Source organism: Lagopus muta, chromosome 8 (genome assembly GCF_023343835.1).
Source record: "Lagopus muta isolate bLagMut1 chromosome 8, bLagMut1 primary, whole genome shotgun sequence".
Classification (NCBI taxonomy): Eukaryota; Metazoa; Chordata; class Aves; order Galliformes; family Phasianidae; genus Lagopus; species Lagopus muta.
The window spans coordinates 719,032-733,548 of record NC_064440.1 but is presented as its reverse complement, the minus strand read 5'-3'; the positions used below and the strand labels follow the sequence as shown (position 1 = coordinate 733,548).

The 14,517-nt window shown below is 46.1% G+C and overlaps 1 long non-coding RNA gene across 2 annotated transcripts in view; it reads right to left on the bottom strand.

Moving 5' to 3' along the window:
- Positions 1-11,064, bottom strand: part of LOC125696749 (uncharacterized) — a 56,191-nt gene extending 45,127 nt beyond the window's left edge. For both annotated transcript variants that reach the window (XR_007378504.1, XR_007378503.1), the window contains exon 1: positions 10,994-11,064. This is a non-coding gene — a long non-coding RNA (uncharacterized LOC125696749). The remainder of the gene's footprint in view (positions 1-10,993) is intronic.
- Positions 11,065-14,517: the final 3,453 nt, after the last annotated feature.

Genomic DNA, 14,517 nt, shown 5'->3' with positions numbered 1-14,517 from the left:
TCAGGGCTTTGTGAAGTAAGATTTTGTTCTTTCTGCAGTAGCACCGTGTGGCTACTTTATCAGAGCAATGAGTCTTACCAAAACAGAGCAGGATCCATGGCAGGAAAGCCATGATGGTACAACAGGTAAAGGAGCAGCGATCACAGAGCATTTGTAATGGGCAACCAAACAGCAATCTGGAAATCAGACACATCTGATGGGAGAAACATTGCTGCTGAAGGCTGCAAAGAGCTGCTTGAGGATGACATGCTCCTCAAACACCAGGATTGCTCTGAGTTCTGCCCCTCCATGCAGCCTGGGTGGGCTGCTGCAGCCTCCTTCACAGCTGCTGAAGCTCCCAAGCCCTACTCCACCCCCTCTAAGCATTCAGGACAATCAGAACATTGGGCATATCAGTGAAAGCTGAATTTAGCACAGACACTTCCCTGTTTGTCCAGCTCATCAAACCACTGAAGTCAAGAGTTCTGCAAATAAAGGAAGGGAAAAGAAGAAAAAACAGCAAGGGACCCAAGAACCGCCTCACCCAGTTTTTCTGCCTTATGCAGAAATACACCTCAACGGAGCACGGCCTCTCCCAGGACGTCAGCACCAGCCCTGACATCAGCAGCCCTACCCACAGCCACAGCACAGTGAGCTTCAGTGGGATGGCTCCCAAAGACATTCACAACCCACTGCTGGAACGCCAATACTTCCACGTCACTTAGAAGAAGCTAGTTTGATGCCTTTCACACGTTTAGAGCCAAATAACGCAATGGATAAGCACTCACAATCCGGCTCAGAGCAGCACACGACGGTGAGCCAACCATTCACAACATGGCTTTTTCCTGACCTCACTGAGAGAGCAGTGGACCCGAAGCTGTGCTGATCCCTTCCATCCTGGGAGGGCAGCAGCTCCAGCAGCCAGCTCCCAGCAAAGGCATGGATGTACTGGTGTCTCAGAGAGGCCCCAAAGCCCATCAAACCTCTCAGAATTCACAGCCCAGCACAACCACAACTAATTGCTAACTCATTTTCACAACAGTAGGAGGATTCACTTCAGCACTGAGGTTATCATTAGTTGTCGGCTGATCTCATCCTTAATTGCAACTGAAAATGCAATCCTCTTTGTCCTCTGTCATGTCTTAAGGTTTCATGGCACTGGGGCGTCTTGTGTGCTACAAAACATACCCTGTTCTCATCTCAGTAATGACTATGTAATAAGCAAGGAAAGTTATCTCACGTGTATCACATGTGGTTTTCAGTGGTGTGGAAGGAAAGGGACCACTGACTGCTAAAAATAATTCATATCATCAACAGTTCTGAACTTTGAGGTGCAGCACAACACCTCTCCATACCACGCCTCCCCTTCCCTGCATCAAACAACTTCACAACAGCAGAAAAACATTTGACCTTCAGTGGAGTTTCACTGCTGGAACAATATAATTACAAGTGAAGAAAATGGATAATTAGGATTAAAAAGAAGTTAAGAAATGGTTTCTTGCATTTATTAAAGCAGAAAAATAAACTGCCACTAACATACTGTCTTCATACATTAAGCAAACATTCTCAAATACTTCCCACAGTAGTTATTCTACACAATGTGCATTTAGTGCAGGCCCACATTTATCAGTGAACTACAGACAGTAAGATCTGGGCTGTAAAAGATGCTTTTCTCCACTTTTTCCTCCCATCTAACTTGACAGCATAACAAACTGATGCCAGGGTGGGTTTTTAACTCATTACTGCCTTTCAGCAAGCAAGAATAAGGGGGCATGGCAGGATGCACAAGGAGTGATTTGCTACAGATGTGAGCTCCAGAGATCCTATCTGCACTGTTTACAAACCCTCACCATCCTGCTGACGTCAGGGACTCACCCCTATCAACAGAGATGTGCAAGAACAAAGGAAGCTTGGGAGAACAAAAAAATAAAGATGGGGAAGTGATGCAGGAGCAATGAGACCAAGCCGTATCCTAAAAAAAAAAAAAAAAAAAAAAAAAAAAAATACCCCTTGATCTGAAGCCACATCTGCTGGTTTATAGATCAGTGAACTCTAAAGGCAGAGTAAAGGAAAGGAGAGCTATGACTAAAGAAACCGTCAGTTAGAAATATGTCAGCAGCTACAGGACACCAAAATGAGACCAGCTGTCTCCCAGACGGGACAACGGTACACATAGGCATAGCAGCCCTTTGGAAAAGCCACAGCACTTGGTACTCCATCATCAAGCATGCCTAATTCCAGAACTCACAGAGTTCAGACTGCCCTGTCCCTCACTGAAGCCAGGAAGCCACGTTCCCCTCATTTAGGGCTGCTACAGCCCTGATGAAGATCTCACTGGGTGCAGTTTTACTGATGATCACTGACACAGTTCGTTATCTCCTGTGACAGATGCAGTGCTGCCTCCTTCCCTTTGAACAATTTTATTGTGACCTTCCTTCTCTCCATGTGGCAGCTCCCACGAGCAGAAAGTACCCCAACAGGGCCACACGTACCAACCCACAGATAATACCTGCATGTACCCCACAGCTGCTGACACCTGAAACTGTCTCAACTATTCTGATCTAAAAAGGGCCATTCCAAACATACTACTGTGTGCATTACTTAACCACAACCCAACCAAAACACACCAGCTGGCTTCTTTTGCATTTGTTTTTTCAGATTTTAGAAGAAATCTCTTATATTCTCTGCAATTCTGACTCTGATCAGTTAGATCCTACATAACTCCAAAAACCAACCTTCTCTCACTCTAAATCACAGAACGGCCTGGGTTGCAAAGGAGCACAGTGCTCACCCAGTTCCAACCCCCTGCTGTGTGCAGGGTGGCCAGCCACCAGCCCAGGCTGCCCAGAGCCACATCCAGCCTGGCCTTGAATGCCTGTAGGAATGGGGCATCCACAGCCTCCTTGGGCAACCTGTGCCAGTGCCTCACCACCCTGTGTGTTAAACTTCCTCCTCATATCCAACCTAAACCTGCCCTGTCTCAGTTTAAAACCATTCCTTCCTTGCCCCATCACTGTCCGAAGCTGAGGAGGAGCAGAGATGGTGTTCTCAATAAGGCAAACTCCACTCATCACCTGCCTTCCAGGAACAAAAAGGCAAATTAATTGTATGTAAATCAACTGGAAATGGGAAGAAACCTCAACATGTGCGTCCCCTGTGTTTAAACAGCCAGACAGAGCCTTGGGGGCAATGGTGTGCCACATCCCATATGGCCCTTCCCCACCACCACAGCTTTTGTTTGGAGAGATCTCAGTGAATACTTCCACACCTTCTCTGGGTGTTCCAATCAATATAAAAAATGAACCACACTTGGTAAACACCGTGATCACATCAATTGCTATTGTATTTGTAATTACATTCATTTATCAAATGTGCTACTAGGATGATCATAATCATCTCAACATATCCATAAAAACTATCTAACTAACATTATCTCAAGGTGTGCACGCATCTCTAAGCCATGAATCATCCGTCCTGAGTTACAAACTTCGTACAGTTACAGAAGACTATTGGGGGAATTCTGAACAATAGTTCAGAATAGAGACTCCATTTTCATTAAATATCATCTTCCTGTTCACCTGTGGTAGTAATAAGGAAAAAAAAAATACAGGACTACAAATCAAAACTCTTAATTTCACTTAAATAGGAGCATATTTTGTTCCTGAGGTGCGGATGTCAAAGGGCCCAGCAGACTGACCAGACAGTGGCAAATCTGTAATTCAGTGCACCTCACTGATCCTAAATACAGGTTTATTTTGAGTAAGCGAGAGATGACTGATGCCACATCCTTGAGTACAACACAGAATCAGAACAGTGCATTTCAGCTGTTTTCCCTCTCACCAGGACCACCACGATCCAATATAGTCTGCATTTCTCAGTCTTCAGACAGTTGTTAAACACGTGTATTAAGTAAAAAGGCTTATGGATGATAAACATTGAGTGTTCTCTGCTTAAATTAATGGGAAAAAGGACCCCTGCCCCCCTCTCCCCCCCCAAAAAAAGACAAGCACATACCTGTAAGAATCTACTTCGTTTTCAGCCCTAGCCCTGTTTCATGTCTGTTGTCTTTCCCTGAATGCATCCAAATAATGCATTCCATTGCCCACACTCAGGGAAATCTCAGAGTATGTTCAACAGTAGAAACATCTGAGCTAAAAAGGACCACAGTGATCATCTCATTTCAAACCCCCTGCTACACGCAGGGTCACCAACCACCAGACCAGGCTGCCACATCCAGCCTGGATATAAAGCAGTTCTTTCCTATTTCCCCTTCAGTCACTGATGTCCTGGGCCATGGTGATGCACAGCGCCGCTTGGAAACCGCCGCAAGGAAAATGTAACCCATTAATAAAGGTACAAATTAGCAATGGAACACTCTTTGCCCAGCACAATGCAGAGCACAGACTTGCAGTGACCTGGAGCACACTGACAGAGCTGCTCTGCACTTATCAGCAGGTATGAAGTGCTTCATTTTAAAAATGCTCTGTACCTACAAGGCTGCACGCAAGCAAACAGGGCTTCTCTGGCATGATGTGGAGACTGAGCATTACAATCTTCACCATAACTGATGCCCTCGACCACCACCAGATGCTCTGCATACATCTGAGCCCTCCTGCATGCATATTACAGCCATTATGTCACAGGAAACGACAATGCCAAGAGTAAGCCAACGGATGAAAACCTGCCCTGTGAATCTTACCCACATTTCTTACACCAAATTCTTATAGGCAAGGTTTACCCGGTTCCTCCAGGTCTGCTGACCAACAATGTGTTCCTGAGATGCTCAGAAAGAACCAGACGTTGCCCAAAGTGCCTGAACACAACCTCTGCCAGTTCCTGCACACGTGGTGATGCTGACTGCTACAGCCCAAAGCACACTGGAGCCTACAGAGACTTTCTCCCCACTTTTAGGAATGGATTTTGGATCACACCCTACAGGAGTTCACACCTTACCTTCATCTGTGGTCACATAACAGGTCCCTAATCTTAATTTACACATCTGGTTTTGAAACAAAAAGTTATTAAGTCAGATGAATAGAAGGACATCTCCAAAATGCTGCATTTCCACTGTTCTCTTTGGAACGTCATCATATCCTGCCCAAATTCCATCAAGAATCCACAAAAGGGAAAGACTGAAAAGTGACAATTCAGGAACTAATTGATAAAATTCCACTAAAAGAGAATTGTCAGTATAATTTCAGCTGTTACAATTGATTCATTAGTTAAAACTGTGCTTATAATCAACTGCCCTCCAGATGAAGAGGTGGTTTAGGCTGGGTGGTACCTTGATCACTTACAAAAGATCCAGGGTAAACCCTGAGCAATCACGCATTGCATTGCCTCCAACAATCATGTAGTCCTAAAACAGACTCCTACACTGAATCCATTAACAAAATTTAGGTATGTAAGCACTATCTTTTGGATGTTCTGGAATATTAATTATAACTGATATATAAAATGCATTTAATTACAGCTAAGTGTGAATATGGATGAATGGCTGAGCACAAAAAGCTTTACACATACCCTCAAGTTAGCATCAGCTCTGAAGCACAAGCTTTGTAACGTAGAAATAGTCCATCAACAAAGTTAAATCACATGGGAGAAGCACATTCTAGCCAAAGTTAGCTTGTTTTCTTCCATCACCTGTGATTCATGCCCCGTTCATCCAATGTCTGTCATTAGGACAGAAATTAAGTCAGTATGAAAGTTCTTGGGAGAGGATTACAAATGGCAACTGCCTTCAGATGAACAGAAGGCTGAGAAATATCAACATCATCTCCATGATTCAGCTCCTTCTGTCCAACAGACTCAGAAGTGAGGAGCTGTCTGTTCTGTCTCTTGGCCAACGTGCCCAACAGCTTCCCAGCATCCTCCATCACCGGCCATTCACATGAGGATGCAGTTTACATATTGCATTGTGACTGCTGGGAGCAGTGTGGGGAGCCCAGGCACTGCGTTCAACAGACAGGCACCTCCTGAACCAAGGAGTTAAACTCCAGAGCCACTTCCCTCCTTTCTCCTTTTCTGAGGGGATCTGAAAGAAGCAGTAAGCTGGAATGACTCTAAGCCCGAAGTAACGGCTCTGGAGAAGTACTGTTGGTACATAAATGCATCTCTGTCTGAGCCACAGCAGCACTGCAGCCTGTGTGAGCCAGGAGGACAGGCTGTGTCCCAGGAGCAGCACAGACCCCAGGTTCCCGTAGCTCAGATCCAACACCAGGCCTGGGCAATAACGGATGGTGCACACACAGCAGGCACCAGGCAGCACCGTGGGCAGCCAGGCACAGGGCTGCTCATCACATCCACAGCAAACCAGCTCTAAGAAACCGAGGGCAACTCTGACCAGATTTCCCAGCCTAGTTCATTTAAAGTGAGAGGGATTTGTTTGCTTTTGAGGAGCAGGCGTATCTTACTCCGTGGCCGTTTGGTTTTTTTTTAAACATTAACTATAAAAATCTCACAGCACCATATGTAACACCATTATCTTTTGGGGATACATGCATTTTCCAAGCAGTCTAATGAACAACCTTGCCTCCGCACAAGAATCTCTGCATTCCTTATGGACAAAGTACAATTGTTCCTCAGCTCTACTGCTGTATTCCACTGTAAGAGCAAAACAAACACTCTAATAGGACTCGCTTGGCTGCACCAGCACTGCTTGTGAGATAGGCAGTGCGTTACTGGTACAGAACCACCAGGCAGCTGGGCAGTGTGTGGGATCCCAGCCAGGCCACAGAGACGAGGGAAGCACAGCATACGTGTGTCATGGAACACAACCACTGCGTCACACAGCATTTCCCAACGAGCAGCACCTCACACACGTCTGCACTCTCACATACCCTCCATCAAAAATACAAAGAGCCTCACGGCAGCCCACATCACAGCGTTTGGCGAGGCTCGGCTGCTCGTCCCGGGGCTCAGGGGAGCCGCCTCTGCTTACAAATCACTGCTCGACAACCGCAGTTAGTTGGCATCGCTGCCATCCAGCAGACTTTAAACCAATAAGATGTTTGCCTCTCCAAGTTCGCACAGAATTTGCGAGATCCATTCCGTTGCGGGACCCCGCCGGGCCGAGGGCACACGGCAGCTCCCTGCGGGGCCGAACCGGCTCCGCACCCCGGCATCCCGCAACGGGAGGCGGCATCGCCCGGCCCGACCGCCGGCAGAGGGCAGCGGCGGGCAGCGGCGGAGCGGGGCCGGCAGGGCGGATACGGAACGGCAGCGGGCCGCCCTCATCGCGCCCCGACGGCAGCGGGACGGCGGCTTTGAAAAGCCGGACCGCTTTTAAAAAGCTGCTTTCAGACTTTTGCTGAGAGGAGAACTCTTGCCATCGCCAGACCCGCGTAACGCGTGAAATATGGGTTTAGGAGTGTCAGCGTCAGCTGGGAAAGCACTCCCCCCGGGGGCTGCGTTAGGCCCTCTGCACAGCAGGATGCCCGCAGCACGCCGCCGTCGGGGTAAGCTCGCGGGGATCTACGAGCGAGCGTCGCGGTCAGATGGCACAATCCTGCAGCGGCTTGGAGTCCAGCAAACCGCCTTGTTTTGAGTACGGGTGCATTTGCAAGAGTGGTAACAAATAACCGAGGGAGAACAGTGCGGGACTAAAAGACCAGTCAGCCTGTAGGCAGAGAACTGGAACTGCACTACCAAATGGAAGGACTTTCCCTTGAAAGCCACTGATCTTTGGGCCTCGCTTCTAGGTGTCAGTCGAGAACAGTGTTTCCACCAAGAAGGCTCTCACAATGCATTTATAATGCTCTTTTTGTCTAATATTTCATACCCAATACCCACACAACTTCAGAACTATCTATGCCATCCCAACCAGAAGCGCTTTGAAATGCGCCCTTCAAAACAAACCTGGACTCCCATGGCTCAGAGAGCTGCTGGAAGGCCTGGGAGCAGAGCCCAGCCCTCACACCTCCCAGCCTGGTGGGGCTGCTAAGGAATCAGCACTGTCCTGCAACCAGCGAGATAAGCACAAGGATAACACTACAGAAGCATCCGCTCTTCTACAAGTGTCCCATCCCCCCCCAACCCACCCCACATCCCAGGCTGCCACACAAAACCCTACAAGTGTTGTTCTCCTATTACAATCAGATCTCAAAACAAGAAAACGCACCGCTGAAAGTGAGGTGGAGAGCTGTTTACAGCAGCAAAGAACTGTGTTCAAGTGCCAATTATCCAAAACTTGCGTGAGAAAAACATTCCGGGGTGAACAACGTTCAGCTCCTCCTTTATATTCATTCCTCAAAACGTGACATTTATTCCCCAAACCTTAAATATTTTCCCGTATAACCAAAAGGACTCTCCAGACGTATGAGAGCTCCACCCTACGCGAGTTGATCTCACGCAGCAGCTGCATCAAAACCCTTGTTAAAGCTCCACTGAAAAATATCAGAGCTGTGTTACTTCTTCCATGGCAAATAAGTTAACATATAGAACAACACATTCCCCTCCCATATCCTCCCGCTTGAAGATGCCCAAACCACAGCAAGCACCTTGCCTTTGTAAATGCTTTAATGGGAGTTCTAATCTCAGAAAAAGAAATCATCAGGAAGCGAGAAGCTATAAAATCCAAGAAGTTTCTGTAGAGCATCAGATCTTTAAAGATGTCAAAGAGAAACACAATAAATATATGCTAAGCTAAAAGCGTAAGAGGCAAATGATAAGAGAGGGAGTCCAGCGTTAGAAAATACCCCTGTAAGTTGGGGAAATGCAATCATCCTGCCAATGAAAAGCAGTCAACTCATACACTTTCTGTGCCACGCACACACCAAAGCGAACTGTCAAATTGTTATAATTTGCATGGGAGGATTACAGATGAGACATACAATATTCTTTTGAAAGGCAGGGTTGTTTTGTTTTGGATCAGCAGCAATCCCCTGCATGCAGATCACCAGGCAAGGCAGCAGGAAGTCACAGCACCCATGCTGCAGGCAGCGCGGGGAATGCAGCATCGCTGCCTGTTCTGCACACGTATGAGCAGATCTACTTTCTATCCTGCATGCTCACAGAGCATTCTTTCTCCAAATACTCAAGTTTATTCTAGCATCTAAGCATACAAAACCACACAGCAGAAGCTAGCTATTAATTGCTCCTCTCCATCCTATTTCTAACCCTGTTGTGTCACAGATAACTCCGGACTGCTCACTTGGTACAGCCAGTTCTCTCAGCCCAAGTTGTGCAAAGCAAACCAGTGACCTCATGTGACTCAGCAGACATCAGAGAGGGGAAATAAACACATAAGCTGTTAGCACAGAATTGATGGTGGTCCAGAAAAGTCCTTATTCATTTTTCTCTGTATGGAGCTTCAACTGAGCAGACCCCTAAGCATCCTATCCATTAACTCACATCCCTCACACTGAAGCATACCACGGTCATTCCTCAGACCCTATGGGAAACTGAAGAGATGGAAAGAGATGTAACCTGCCCAATGTCTCTAATCACTTGTATTTACAAGTGCTTTCCCACTTCTAAGAGCAGACTGCAGTCTGTATCAAGAATTAACTCGCTACTTTCCAGCACTCTGAGAAATATATGCCAAAGACAACACACAGAAAACGTCACTATTTACTTCTGAACAACTGTTCACAAATATTGTTAACCTCCACACAGACCACATATCCCCAGACCAGTGCTCCCACTGGAACTGATGGAACACTGCATGGTTCCACATTTAATAACTGGTTTGCCAGACAAAAGCATCTTTTTCACCAACATATTTTTTTAATGCTCTGAAGATAGCATCCCAGCTAACAAAGATTCATTAGCTGTGAGAAACTGCTGGGAGAGAGTGACTCATCAGTCTGCTGTGCCAGCATTAGCATTGCTGTGCTCCACCAGCATCGCTACCTTCTGTGTGTGCTGGCAGTGGGTCCACATGGAAGCCTTACCAATCGAGGACGTGTGAAGCTATGGAAAATTTCTATTACAAATTTATAACTCACTGGTAGAAACTTGCTGATTTACCCACAGCAAGGCATTTCACTATGCACAGCAGAGGAATAAAGGTGCGTTTGGTTGAGACACCACTTTAGCGACTATTTTTCCACTTGAAGTTCCAGTGGATTTTTCTCTCCTGTGTTACACCCTCCTCCGACCTTGTTCATGAGGACACGCAACAAATTCTACTAGTTACAACAGCTGTGATGCTACATACGACCTGAAAACCTGTTCCTCCCCCTCCCCTTTACTTCTTTTACAATCTCCATTTCTTCCTGCTTCAGTACTTCACTTCTGCAAGCTCCCATTCCCTAAGATCAGGGAATGATCAGCAGTCAAGCAGCAGAGCTGGAGTTACTGTTGAGAGCTGGAGAACAGCAATGCCATACTCACAGCCTGAAATCAGCAAGAACACACCAGGTTTAGGCAGGCTTTGGTCAGGCTGCTCTGGTGCCAAGAATGCATTGGCCAACACTGGTCAGTTAACTCCTAGTCTAGCTAGAAGAAAGAACAAGTTTGCTTAGGACTGGCATAATTTGTCATGATTTCATCTTGGCTCAGATGAGCAGTTTGCTGTATTCTGGGCTTACACTGACACGTATGTGTTCTGTCTACAGCTGAGGACAGACATGGGCCCATAAGATGGGCTGACACCACAAACTACAGAAGACCACAGTTTATCCAGGGGGAAGGTCAGACCTGAGAAGTTTATCAGGTAATCCTATGAAATACTTGTTATATGCCAGAAAGCAGCACTACCCAGAGTTTTAGTTGAGAACTTCCATGGGGAAACAGGCATTAAAAGAAGCAATGAGACATTTCAAAGCAGCATGGCGCTTTGGATTCATTTTCACTTGGAGAAAACAGGTCATTTTTCCAGGGACTACCAAACCTTGCAGTTGATTCATATCTCATGCCCTGGTTTCAGAGGCAGCAGGTAATCATTTACGGAAGAAATAGCAACTGCTCTACTCACAAAGAAGATAAATCCCTTCTGACAGGTTCTCAGCAACACCAGGCAACATATCCACCAGTAGGCCAATGGTCACACACAGAAAAGAGCTGAACTCACCCATCTGGTGAAGGGGATCTCTAGCTGTGCAGCACTCCTCCTCAGCAAGCAGCCCAGGTCCAAGAGCTGCTCTCCCCCATGGCTGACTCTTATATGAGCCCAGGGCAGCTCCATCCTGAGTCCACTCCTTCTGTTCAGGTGTGGAGCTCAGGTGCAAGCAATGTTCCTGCGCTCCCTGGGCCAGCCTCCCCCACATCACCAGGTGCTCAATCACCAATTCAAGCTGTGACCTCGCAGTTCCCCCACAGCAACCAGGCACAAGAGCTGGGCTTCCTGCTGGATAAACACACGGAGCTGCTTGCTTCGTTAGAGGAGCAGGTGTGTCCCAGATGAATATCAGGTGATGGAGGCCTTTCCAAAACCCAATCCTTCTACTTCACAATTCTAACAATGCTTTTAGTCATGAGGAGAGCTTCTACATGGCAATTAACATCCTCCCAAAAACCCAAATTTCAGCCTTGCTGTTTTCCAGCATGCTAAAGAAACTGCAAACAGCTTCCATAGCCTCAAACTGATACCTGAGCAGGCAATCTCAAAACCTTCAGCTTCTATAAGGAGTACTAAACAGCCTTAAGGTTGCCGTTGAGTTTTCTTTGCTGGTAACTGGCATAATTCACCCAGAAAGAACATCCTCTGATCACAAATCATCTAAGTGCTGTAGCCCCATCAGCGATGGCATAATGAGCAATAAGACTCACCTCTATTGCATTTGGCTAAGCGGGGTTTATTTTGATTCCTTTTGTTAGAAACAAGGTAAAGCAGGCAGAGATACAGGACGAGCAGAACACAGGACTGTCTGCTTGGCTAGAATTTGCAGAAATTCTGTGAGTGTATTTTCCCTAAAGAATCTTTGAGTGGGCTGGGTTGAAAAGGACCACAATGACCACTGAAGATGAGCAACTCTGAAGGTAGGGCTTCTCACTTGGCTTTCTGTGCTCATAAAATAAAGGCAGGAGGAACAAAAATTGGCTTCTTTAACTCCCATGGGTTGCAGTTATTACATCCCTGAACTAAGATGGGTAAACCTATTGATACAGCCCTCCCACTGTCAGTAATGTTATGTTATGAGCTTGGTGCTGGATTTTGGTTAATTACTTTTGAACTCCACTGTATTCTAAAACAAGCAAGTAGGTATGAGGAGGTGCTGGATTGCCATTGGGGTGGGATTTCTGGGGACTGCTCAGGTGAGTGTTTGGTCCTCAAGTACTACAGAAGTGACAGGGATCCCACCATCCCACTGCAATAATTCCTAATGTCTATGGCACGTGGATGGCCTGATCAAACAAAATGCAATGATCAATATGGCCACTGTTTGCTTTCTCTCCTGGTTTCTACAAACTGAGTATTTAGTTCTACCAGAATGTTGTCATCTCCATTCAGAGCACATTATTTAAAGTAACTATTTTGTTGGCCCCATTTCCTCCATAAGAGATATGCAGACACTGTGTGTTGCTGATCTCATCTTTGCCTATCGACACGTTTTACAGAAGATACCCATCCCATCTGAAACGTGAGCTCCAAAGAAGGAACACAGTCAACAAGTCTCTGTAAACTTCCAGAAAAGCGTAAATAAAGGAGCAGATTTAATGTTTAAAAGTTGTGAACATCCATTTTTCTTCATCTGTTGATACTTTAACTTACTGTACCTATTGTGTTTTATAGAAAACTAGCAAACAGATCTCACAACTTTGTTATATACCTAAAAGAAGATAAATAATGTAAACTAGTCTGAAAAAAAAAAAAAAAGTTTCTGTATGTTGATATTCCTGTAAACTTCCAATATCTGCCAGCTCAAAAAAATCTATTCTCCATCAAACTGTATATTTAAAGGAATATCTACAGCACTTACTGTGCTTCCACCTCATTTTGAATCAGCAATGAATTAAAAGCACTGGAGGAAGGCGAGGTACACACAGACTCAGAAACACTTGGAAATGTGGCGTTAGGAACATCTGAAAGCACATCTGTCAGAATCTCCCTTTAATCCTCAGGAGAACACCACTTCTTTTGTCAATTATTAGCATGATCTCAATCCAACACCCCCTGCCTTGGAATTCTGGAGTCACCCCCGATCTTTCAGCAGCAGCTAAGCACAGAATTAGCTCCGACAGCTGCTGGTGTCTGTGGCACAGCCTATTTCTGAGGGCTCAATGGAGACAGACACTCTGAAGCATGCCAGTACAGTGCTGAACAAAGGGAGCCATCCTCCCAAGCACCCACTGCTTCATCCTTACTGCTATTAGCAGCAAATGAGCAGAACTCCTGGCTGGAGCATTTACAAGGGCAGGGAATTCAAAACCAACATCCGAGGATCTCCAAATTCACCTGTTATCAACTTAAGGTCTGCCCACATTACCTGCAGCAGCTGCTTCTGTCCCTCCCATTTCCCATGCAGAAGGAAGTGAAGCACTAACACAGCCGTGGCCCGGCCCCAAAACAGGAGACGTTCCTCTCACAGGGATTTTAAAACATATTTTCACTGCATACAAGCAGTAAGAGTTTTGGTCAAATAAAGGAATCGGGTAAGGAAGCGCTCACAAGCAGGTCATGCCTGGATTCCTTCAAAACAAATGTTTCAGCCACCAAGCTCTTGTAGTGAGATGAAGGTGCCTCGTGTCTTTCTAATTGCTCCTCCCGTATCTGCCTCAGTAGCACCGTTTTTGTTAACGGATTACAATCAAATTTCTTCAATTTATTCCACATTCCTCAAAGTCTGCTAGTGTAAAGAATAACCCTTTTGAGCTACTGCCTTTCATGCAAACCCTCAGGTGGGTTCCAAATATGATTATATGATTACTAGACCCTACACATTCACTGGTTTCCATCATATCTATCATACTTGCTTCATTTCCTAAGAGAAAGGGCCTGATTCATTAAAAATTATATGCCCCATTTAAGCAGGTTTTCTGCATACTTTACTCGGGAAAAAAATGCCAAATGCCTTTTTTTCCCCCAGATAAAAGTATGTCTTTTTGGTGATTTATCAACCTCGCAGAGCTGGCAGAGAAGCGTCTGCCCCACGGAGCAGAGCTGCGCAAAGGGCAGCGCCCATAGCAAGGCCATGGTGATGGGCACTTCCAGCTGCCCAGCATGGCTTCAGACAGAACGAGGGCCACGTGTCCTCACTGCTTGCCATACTGCATTGTTGTGCATTTTTATTCGAGCTCTGTGACCCAGCTTGAATATCCCAGAACAGCGGAATTCACGCTAAGTTTCAGTTCAGTTTGGAAAGACGCCTGTCCAGGAGTCTGTGGGTCAGATGCAACCCACGGCCTACGGGGGGGATTTCTTTTGCAGAAGCACAGATTTTCATATTACTGTAATTTATCTGTCTTTATTACTTCAGAGATTTAAGTGATGGTTTGCTGTTAGCCGTGCCACAGTTAAGCAGAGGCACTTTTAATAATACCGGCAATGAAGTTCACTCCTGGGCGCAGAACGCAAACAAGGTTTCCAGCCCACCTGGAAGCCTCCACGTGGAGTTTGCACAGTGAGGCACCTTTGCATAACCTCTGTATGATGAC